We start from the raw sequence: 9,891 nt of genomic DNA, 5'->3' as shown, positions 1-9,891 counted from the left end.
AAGGCGAGGCGGGCCGCGGAGGGGGCGGGAGGGGGCGGGAGGGGGCGGGGCGAGGGCGGGCAGAGGGCGGGGCGGGGCGGCGGGGCGGGGCCAGGCGCCGCGGGGCCGACACAGCGCCCCCTTCCAGGCTGAGGTCTTCAGCCCCGCGCCAGGGGCCGCGGGGCCGACAGGTCGAGGGACCTGGGGTCGGTGACCCGGGGACCCGAGTGGAGAAAGGGTCTCTGGCCAGTGGGCGTATCGGACCAGACACCCTCCCGAGTCCGGTCTGCTCTAGAACAACCGCTGCCCTCGCTAACAGTACTGTGCCTTCCCTCGGCTCTATTTTTCCTCGAAGAGGGCCGGGCAGGACTCAGTGGCTCCAATTTACAGGTGATGTGACTGAGGTCGGGGGAGGAGACGCGGCTGCGGCGCTGAGGTCGGCTGCGCGCCTGCTGCGCTGCCCCTTCCCGATCTTACCACGACCCGCTTTTGGCGGAAAGTGTTCGCTTATTACTCGCCCCATGCTCCCACTCCGCCCCTCTAAGTTTTGATTTAGGATCCAAGAGGAGCCCCCACCGCGCCTCGAGCCGGTTGTTGGCCCAGCTCACTGCTGGCGGCTACAAGTGTCCGACAGCCACGAGTTGCCAGCCAATCGCTCAGATGCCTCATGCCGGGCCCGTGGGTGCCCTCCCCGGGGTCGAGGCGCGCTGCCAGCCGCGCGGCCCGGAAGGGGGTAACCGCTGGGTCTTTGATCTTCCCTGGTTTCCGCTCCCTGCTGCAGCTCGCCAGACCCAAGGGCTTGTTTGTTTTGTCTGGGGAAGTCTCTGCGGAGGGGAGGGCGCCATCAAGGGGTTCCACCCCACCTTTGTGGTTCTCAGGGAGAATGCCTGCTCTGCTGGGGACACCGTGGGCCTGTTAAATTCAACCTGGTACCGGGCGGCCTGGGCGTGGGAAAAGAAAACCCTGTGCTAAGGAGTGAGGAGCCGCGCTCTGCCCCTGGGAGTGAGTTCTCTGTGTGAGCCTCAGTTTTGTGGTCTGTAAAATGGAGGCTCAAGTCTCCCCATTTTGCCAGCTCCTTGGAGCGGCATTGCCCAAGAAAGATAACGTAAGCAACATGTGTAAAGCTAAACTTTCTAGTAGCCACATTTTTTTAAGTAAAAAGAAACCGGGATTAAGAGTAGCACTTATCACGATGAGCACCGAGTAATGAATAGAATGGTTGAATCACTGCATTGTACACCTGAAGCTAATACAGCACTGTGTGTTAATTACACTTCAATAAAGAAATTAAAAGGAAAAATTTCTAGAAGCTTGTAAGAACACTAAAAGAAAAAATAGGCCCTCTCACTCATCAACATAGAAAAAAAGCAAAAAGAAACAGATGAGATTAACTTTAATAATATATTTTATTTAACCTGATACGCCAAAAATATAATTTCAACATATAATGAGATATTTTATATTCTTTGTTTGGCACTGTTTGAAATCTGATGTGTATTTTACACTTAGAGCTCATCCCCACCCAGACTCCGCCACATCGCAAGAGATCAATAGCTAGGTGTGGCTGGTGGTTGCTATGTTGGGCATCCCAGCTCCGGACCCTCTACCTGTCTCAAAAGGACATTGGGAACTGCAGGGGCCTCCAGAGTCATAAATCTCTTACAATGTCTTACTCCACAATGTCTCAAGAATGTCTTAACTTCCACCGTCCAAACTTCATGCTTCCCACACCCTTGTTGGTGAAAATGAAGGCTAATCTTATAAGCAGGTCTATTAATGCCTTTAGCAGGCTGGTTTCATTTGAGGAGTGCTGGGACTCCCCAAAATATTGTTACTGTCCATTTTATAATGCACTTGTTTACCCAGCACCTGCTACGAGCCAGCCAGCATCCTAAGTCATGGGTAGCCCTCACAACCACTCTCTGAGGCAGGCTTGGACTTGTTCTTTGCAAAGAAAGGAAACCACCAGGCTCAGAGAGGTGAAGCTGCTTGTCCAAAGTCACACAGCGAGCCAGCGACCTGGTGAGGAACTGAACCCAAGCTGTTGATCCAATTGGCCAGGCTGTTTTCACTCCATGAGGCTGCCCCAACACAGTCTCAACCTCACATCCCAAAATGTCAATATTGCCAAAATGAACCCCCCCTCCGCGGACCAAGCAGTAGGAAAATGAAAAAGCGGAGCAGGATAACGGGAGTCAGGAGTAGGAGGGAAGTGGGGGGTTTGAGTGTCTGATTCAGAGGGCAGGAGCTCTCCTGCAAGCCCCTCCAAAGGAAATGGCATTCCGTTGGGGTTGCCGTCAGACTCTCTCACCTCCCACCCCCCACCGGTGACAGGGTGCATCAAAATCAAAGCAAAAACTCTGCTCGTTCTTTCTCACAGTGCTCAAAAAGTTGGTTACTTCCTTAAACCGGTCATGGCTTTCTTCTTTCATGAGAAAAAAGTATCCCCTCTTCCCCTTGGGAATTTCTTTTTACAGTTCAAAAAGAGATAAAAGCAAGAACTAAAACTCCGCAGTTACCAGTTTGAGTCTTGGGGGAAGTAAATCCCAAATGTCCAGCCCAGACACAAAGGCCCCCTCCACCTTCAGGCTGGCCCTTCCCAGCCGGGCAGGCGCCGGGGACTTCGCTGCTGCCTCCGCCGTTGGAATCGTGACACCACCACCCCCACCGACCTGGCCCTGGGGCGAGAAACCAGAGAGGTGGGCCTTGTGGTGAAACCTTAGCCTGTCCAGGACTCCGAGGAGGGGCTCTCTGGGCGCCACCAGCCCACCGTCCCCCTGGGGTGGCTATTCGGCCTGCGCCAGCTCCCCGCCCCACGACTCACTGTCTTTTTATGTGTTTTAATAATTTATCTGGCCCACTTCTTGGGCTGAATACTTACAGTGACACATCTTTTTCTTTGAAGATTTCCCATCCTTTGGGGGAGGAGAATGAGAAAGGATGGGAAGGAAGAGATAAGAGAGAGAGATTATAACAGAAACGGTTTTCATGGGGCTTGAGATTTAGCAAGGCTGGTTTAGGTGAAATCTGTTAGACGTGGAGCCAGGGGGGTTTTTTTCTTCCCTGGTTGGCCACCCCCACGCTTGTCCCCAGGTTATAGCTGTCAGCTCTGGCTCCCTTCAAAGGCCACCTCCTAGAGAAAGCCCTCCTGACTTCCCAGCCTGAACAGCTCTGACCACTAGGGTTAGCCCAGCTCCCCTCCCCTGCCTCTGGGCTTGGCAGTCCTTATTTTATAATGAGGGCACTCAATGTTCCTCCTGGAGTCTGGGCTCCTTAAAAGAGGGGATCTTGCCTGACTGGCATCTCTAGATGCAGTACCCAGCACTGCCCATAGGAGGTGCTCTAGACAGACTGAGAGGAGCACGCTGAGTCCCACAGACACCACCCACCTGGCGTGTGTGGGTGTGTTGTCCATGAGGGGGTTGGCCCCTGCCAAGAATGTGCTCTGGGATATACTGAAGAGAAAATTAATGTCCAACTCTGCTGGTTCCCCCTTGGTCCCTGGGTTGCTTCATTCCGCAACCCCCGCTGGGATTTGGCATTTGCTAAGTGGCCTGGAAACCCAGTTTGGGGTGAGGAAGGGAGAGTTGAACTAGTCTGCATGAGAAAGTCACAGGAATTTTGGAGATGGCAACCAGGAAAGGGAAGAGACGTGTGTCAAGGGGACCAGAGAGTATGGGAGAAGGACACTAAATCAGGGCCTTAAGAAGGGGCAATCCAGTGAGGAGGGGGGCGGGGTCAATCACTTTTCAGGACAGTGAGGTCTAACTTGTGATTGGCAGACCTGCTTGGCTGTAGGGTGGGATCGCCCTCTGTTACTCCCAACCTCTGCACAATCCTAACCACGGGTGTGTTAGGGGCACAGGACAGAATGAAGGAATGAGCCCAGCAAAGGTCATCATAGGGCAATAGGCCACAGGCAGTGGAAATGTTCATCGCGGGGCGGGGGGTGGGGGACGCGAAAGATGGGAGCCGGATACAGCCAGGAGGAGCACCAGCCCCAGCATCAGTCCTTAGAGATGAGGTAGAAGAGGCTGGGCTTCCCCTAGAACAAGGGGTGGGGTCCCCCAAGCCATTCTATTCGAATCTTATGGGAGAGAGGCCCCAAAGACAGCTACACTACTTGAGCCTAAGTATTGGTTGAACTGAATTGAGTTTTTGGGCCTCCAGCTTCTCCCCGGTCCGGGGTGTTTTATTTTATTTTATTTTATTTTATTTATTTGAGGGAGGGGAGAGACAACGCGAGCGGGGTGAGGGGTGGAGGGAGAAGCAGATTCCCCGCTGAGCAGGGAGCCTGATGCAGGGCTCAATCCCGGGACTTCAGGATCATGATCTGAGTCGAAGACAGAGGACTGAGGCACCCAAGCGCCCTTGGGGTGTTCTAGCAAGATCAGAGCACAGGCTTACTCGGAGGGAAGGAGAGAGGGAGGGAGCCAGCCTGGCCTCATCATGCTGCTCCTCGGTGAGACCCTGCTCTCTCTCCTGCGATCCCTGCCTCTCGGCCCTCGTCCCGTGCATCTGTGAAGCCCTCCCAGCCAGGGTGCTGGTCTGTCTACTTCCAGACTTCTGTCACAAAAGGGAGAAAGAAACTTCCACCTTCCTGAGCCTTTGTTTTTCAGTTACATGCAATTGACCCTGGGCCCTAATCAGCACACTCAGTCTGCACGTCCATATAATAGAAAGCAGGGTGCGGCCAATCAGCATTTCCCAAAGCAGGTTCCGTGGAGAACACCAGAGCTGTGAGATGCTATCATGACGTGAAAGAAAGGGTTCTGTGGGAAACTTTGGGCAGCCCTGGCTTAGCTGAAGGGTGACAAGTTCCCTTTTCTGCAGGACTTGTCAGAACCTTCAGCTTTGTGATTCTTCAAGAGGAAGGCATCCTAAGCAGTGTTGCTCAAACTCACCAACCTGGGGAACCCATTTTAGGAAGTTTGAGTACAAACAAATGGTCATGGCACACACTTTGGAAAATGCCGGACTAGACGGCTTCTAAGGTTCCTTCCAATCTGAGATTCCAACTCCTAATCCAGGGACCTAGCCTAAGAGGATGGCAGGAAGGAAAGTCAGTGAGGACAGAGCCAGTATAAAAAGATATATGCACCCACGTGCATCTGTGGTGTGCACTTAGCGTGTCCCAGGACGTATATGTCCACCTCCAGGCCCCTGAGCAATCGGACACCCACTCAGCATGAGGCTCCATGGCCACAGTTTGAGGCAAGAAGGAAGAGCATCACTGTAGGAAAGCTCATGGTCAATTTGCCTGCCTCACTGGCCTTCTCTTCTATCTCAGTCTCCTCCCCCACCTCCTCCCCCCCCTCCTCCCCCTTCCCCTCCACCCTCCCATCGCCTTTGCCACCACCACCACCTTCTCCTTCCATCCCACAGAGCACAGCTTCAGGGGGGCTTGCTGCCACAGCAGTACCACATGACCCCTTCGCTCCTCGGCCACAGCCGGCTGGATGCCTGACCCGGGAGCCTGCCCAGTCAGGAGCTCTTCTCAGGATTTGAATAGAGAGGCCCGGGGTCTGGGGTCTGCTTGCTGGTGGTCTCCAAAACCAAAGGGCTCCATCGTTCCAGGGGCTGGAGCAGCTGCTTGAGGTCCACGTGGGCTAAGGAACAGGCAAAAAGAAGCAGAACTAGGAGCAGAGAGAAGCAGAGATGGTAAAGCAGGTGGAGAGAGACACGCGGACAGACTGTCTCGGTCCCTCATACAGCCTGTTCCCGGCTCCTAACCTTGTTGCTTCTGCCTGTGTGTTCTGACCCGGGTCCCTGACAGACAGTTGGTCCCCCTTTCCTGGGCTGGGGTCAAATAGCCTAGCTGAGGGTTCCTTGGAATTTAACGTGCATATGAATTCCCTGAGATAGTGTGAAAACGCCGTCTGGGGTGGGACCCGAGAATCTGCATTTCTAACAAGCTCCCAGAGGAGACTGCTGCCACTGGTCTGTAGACCACATTCAAAGTTCAGGAAAGTTATGCGTTCTCAGCAGCTGCTAGGGTTTATGACTTGCTTTGTCACTGAGTAAATAGCAGTACTCGGCGGAGAAGGAGGGACAGAAGTCAGGGAGAAGGAACCCGAGAAATAAAGGTATTTCTCTTTTACTAATTAAGTCATTCAACAAAGATCTGTTGAAGGCCTTATACCAGGCTCTTATGTTAACAAACAAACAAAAATAAGTCCATGAAATAGATGGTGTGTCTATGGGGGGCAAATCAAGTGGGAAAGAGGGAGAGGAAGCACCAAAGGAGGGGTTGCAGTTTTAGGTAGAGGGGTCAGAGGGTAGTCTTTGAGTGAAGACTTGGAAACGAAGAAGGGAGCCATAGAGAAGCATAGGGAAGCCAGAGGAAAAGCAGGTCCAGGCAGGGAAGAGCGGGTGCAAAGGTCCTGAGGCAGGGACGTGATATGAATGTTTTGGGAACAAGGTGGGCTATGGCTCTGAAGCATGGGGGAATGGGAATAGGGTGTGCAAGGGGGAGGAGAGGATGTTGGAAGGTGACAAGGTTCATCATGAGAGCCTTGTGGGCCTTGCCAAGGGCTTCAGCTTTATTCTAGGGAAATGGGGGTCATTAGAGACCTGTGACCTGGAGTACCTGGGCTGCTGTGTTGCGAGCAGAATGTGTGGTTAGGGGGTGGCAGCAGGAGACCTGGCAGAAACAAGGAGACCAGTAACAAGGTGACTGCAGCAATGTCGTTGTGACATGATCGTGGCTTACCCCTGAGTGATAGCAGCCAAGGAGGTGAGAAGTCAGCTGTGACCGTATTTGGAAGGCAGAGGCAACAAGGTTAGCTAACACAGTGGACATGGGGTGAAAGAGAACGAGGAGTTACGGAAGATGCCAGAGTTTTTTGACCTGATCCGCGGGAAGGAGGGAGACTGCAGGTGGAGCTGTGTGTGGAGCGGGGAAGCTCCCGGGCTCAGTCTGAGCACGTTACTTGGAGAGGCCTGTTGCCTAGCCAAGCAGCAAGGTCAAGTGGACAGGTGGATCCGTGAGCCTAGGGTTCAGAAGCAAGCTGCAGTCTGCAGAGATCCACCTGAGCATCATGAGCATGTAGACAGAACTTAAAGCCTGACAGTGGATGCGATCCCCTGGGAAGGGAGTGTAGACCGAGAACAGAATCGAGCCCTGGGGCCCTGCCAAGTTTAGGGGTCGGCAAGCTTCTCCTTAGAATCCAGCACCACCTCGACCTCTTGACCTCCATTCGGTCCTCACAGGCTCCCCTCTCAGAGAACCCCCTTCTCTTCTCGGTAATCCTTCTCATACCTGCTCACCACCGCCTGCATCGCGTGCCCCCCCCCCCCCCAAGCTGGCAGATTCCTGGCTCAGCATCTGAACTCTCAAAGCACTTCTTTGTTCAAACCAGCCCCGGAGATAAATGAGACAATGTGTGTGAACCACTTAGGGCGTCCAGCAAGGACCGACCGACCGGGCGGATGCCAGCTATCCCTGAGGGCAGTCACAGCATGGCACCTCGCCCTCCACGTGCGGGGGTCTGGCCCTGAGTCGGTCAGGTCTGTGCCAGCCTCACCACACTGCGCCTGGCACGCAGTAGGGGCTTTAGAGATGCTTGCCGTAGGCAGGAATGACAGCGCAGGGACCCATCTGACCAGAGGCGACACTGTCCCCCATGGCCTCTCCTGGCCTCCTCCAGGCGCCCCCCACATCATTTTTGTTTCTTCTGACTCTGTGCCCAAGAGGTCACTGCCCACCCCTTCGCTCCAAGCAGCTTCCACTCCCAGCCGGGGCAGGGGGACAGATGGAGACTGCTGCTCAGGCAGGGGCCACCGTGGTCCCTCCCCTCTGAAACCACAGGGATGAGTGTTTTCTCCCCCATTTGCATCTTCCCACAGCGGCTGGGGGAACATCCTCCACCTGGCGCCTCTTTTACCATCACGATCTGTGGACTTCTCTGGGGGACAAGTATCTTTGTGCTGGGCGCCTCCTCCCCAGCCCTCCCTCTATCCCTGGGTTCTGACTCAACCGGCCAGCTTCCGTCTGCACAAAGGGACCATTGAGAGGCAGGCGGTGGGACGCCGCCTTTGATCTGGGGTTCTAATAACGTGTGTATGTTTGCGTCCCAAAACAATGCAGCCACCTCGCAGGAAGGACGGAGGCAGGGGGAGGAAGAGAAGGTCCGCAGGACGGTGACACTGGGGGCTTGCTTGTGCACGTTGGCCAGCACATTTGAGAGCCCCTGCGCAGAATCTCCCCAGTGAGGTACACCCATCACACGGAGGAAGGTCCTCGCACCCGCTGGCATAGCAAGCCAAGCTCTGAGAGGTCGCGGGGACAGCACAGGGACGCCATAGAACCGGGGCTCACAGGTTCACCAGGGGAAGGGCAGCGAGTCTAAGGGAGGGGCTTGGGCCAGCGAGGTCCGGGGCTATCGGCCCACCCTAAGGGTACAGCTACTGCTCAACACCAGCTCCCACCCGAGGGCCCAGAGTTGCTAGACCTTTGGATTTTTTGAGAGTAGCTGGAAAGCCAGGTTTCGAAGTGAAATCTCCCCCTTTTTTTCAGTGGGCAACTAATCGTAAAACATGTTAAGTATGAAACAGGCCTGCCTGCGGGCACCCAGCCTGGGGAACCCAGCACTGGAGACAGGGAGGGTGACTTGTGGGGAGGCAGTCATTCAGACCAGGCCCCAGGCTCTCCCCAAAAGGGAAAACTTAGGGAGAGGATGCCAGCCTGGTTCCTGCTGCTTCAGGGTCCCCCACAATTGCCAGGCCCTGTGTGAAGGGCTCTATGTGTTTTGTTATCTCACATCATCCTTACAAACCCCCTGGAAATGAAGAGACTGTGATGATCATTTCCACTTTATGGTTGAGGAAGTCGGCTCAAGGAGAATAACAGGGCTTCTCAACCAAGTTAAAGAGACTCGATCCCCCACTGCCTGCCAGCCAAGCCCTTACATGTGGCCACTACTGTACACTGTCTCATGGGCTACAGGATGGGTCACCCAGGTTTATGCCACATACCACTTGGAGTTGTGCAGTGTATCAACTGTGCAACTGTACATCAACCAAGTAAGTGTTCATCAAGGTATATGTAAAGCCCTGGGGCTCAGCCAAGGAATGTTGAGTCTGGGGCCTCCCCCTGAGATCCTTCTTTTTTTTTTTTTAAGATTTTTTTTTAATTTGTTTATTTAACAGAGATAGAGAGAGAACACAAGTAGGCAGAGAGGCAGACAGAGGGAGAGGGAGAAGCAGGCTCTCCGCCGAGCAGGGAGCCCGATGCGGGGCTCGATCCCAGGACCCTGGGATTATGACCTGAGCCAAAGGCAGCTGCTTAACTGACTGAGCCACTCAGATGCCCCACCCCCGAGATCCTTCTTCCCAGCACAAATCTTGCTTCTGGTGAAGAAACAAGTTCCTCCTTTGCCCAGATCTTCTGCCTTCCGTGGGTACCAGAGAGAAACAAAGACCACGCAGAACATTAGCACTCCCTGTCTCCCATATCTGCCCTCAGTTCTCTCATCTGTAAATGGGGAGTGTAGCTAGGAAATGAGCATGCCAGAAACAATTGGAGAGGGTTTTAGGCTATCCGAGGTGGCTCTGCCTTCTTCACCTACCAGCTCGGTGACCTTGGCCAGCTACTTGGCCTCACTTTCTCCATCTGTTAAATGGTATGCAGTGCCTGGCTCAGGGTGAGTTCTCCATAGGCACTGGCCATCACTAATGCTTGTCGTCATATGAGCCCTCCACCATGGGAACCATGCTCAGGAGGGGCCGGGTCTACCTCCTGCATAGAGACTTCCATGGGTCCCACTTTCATCTGGCATCAGGCCAACTTCCAAGAACTCACGAGGCTACACATCACAGCTGACCTTTTGTGTTTGCAACAGAGGTGCAAGGTGACAGAGCTCCCACACCATGTGAAGTGAGGTTGAACCCACACTCCCTACTGCCCTCCGT

This window comes from Neomonachus schauinslandi, chromosome 16, assembly GCF_002201575.2.
Source record: "Neomonachus schauinslandi chromosome 16, ASM220157v2, whole genome shotgun sequence".
Lineage (NCBI taxonomy): Eukaryota > Metazoa > Chordata > Mammalia > Carnivora > Phocidae > Neomonachus > Neomonachus schauinslandi.
This window is presented reverse-complemented; position numbering follows the sequence as displayed.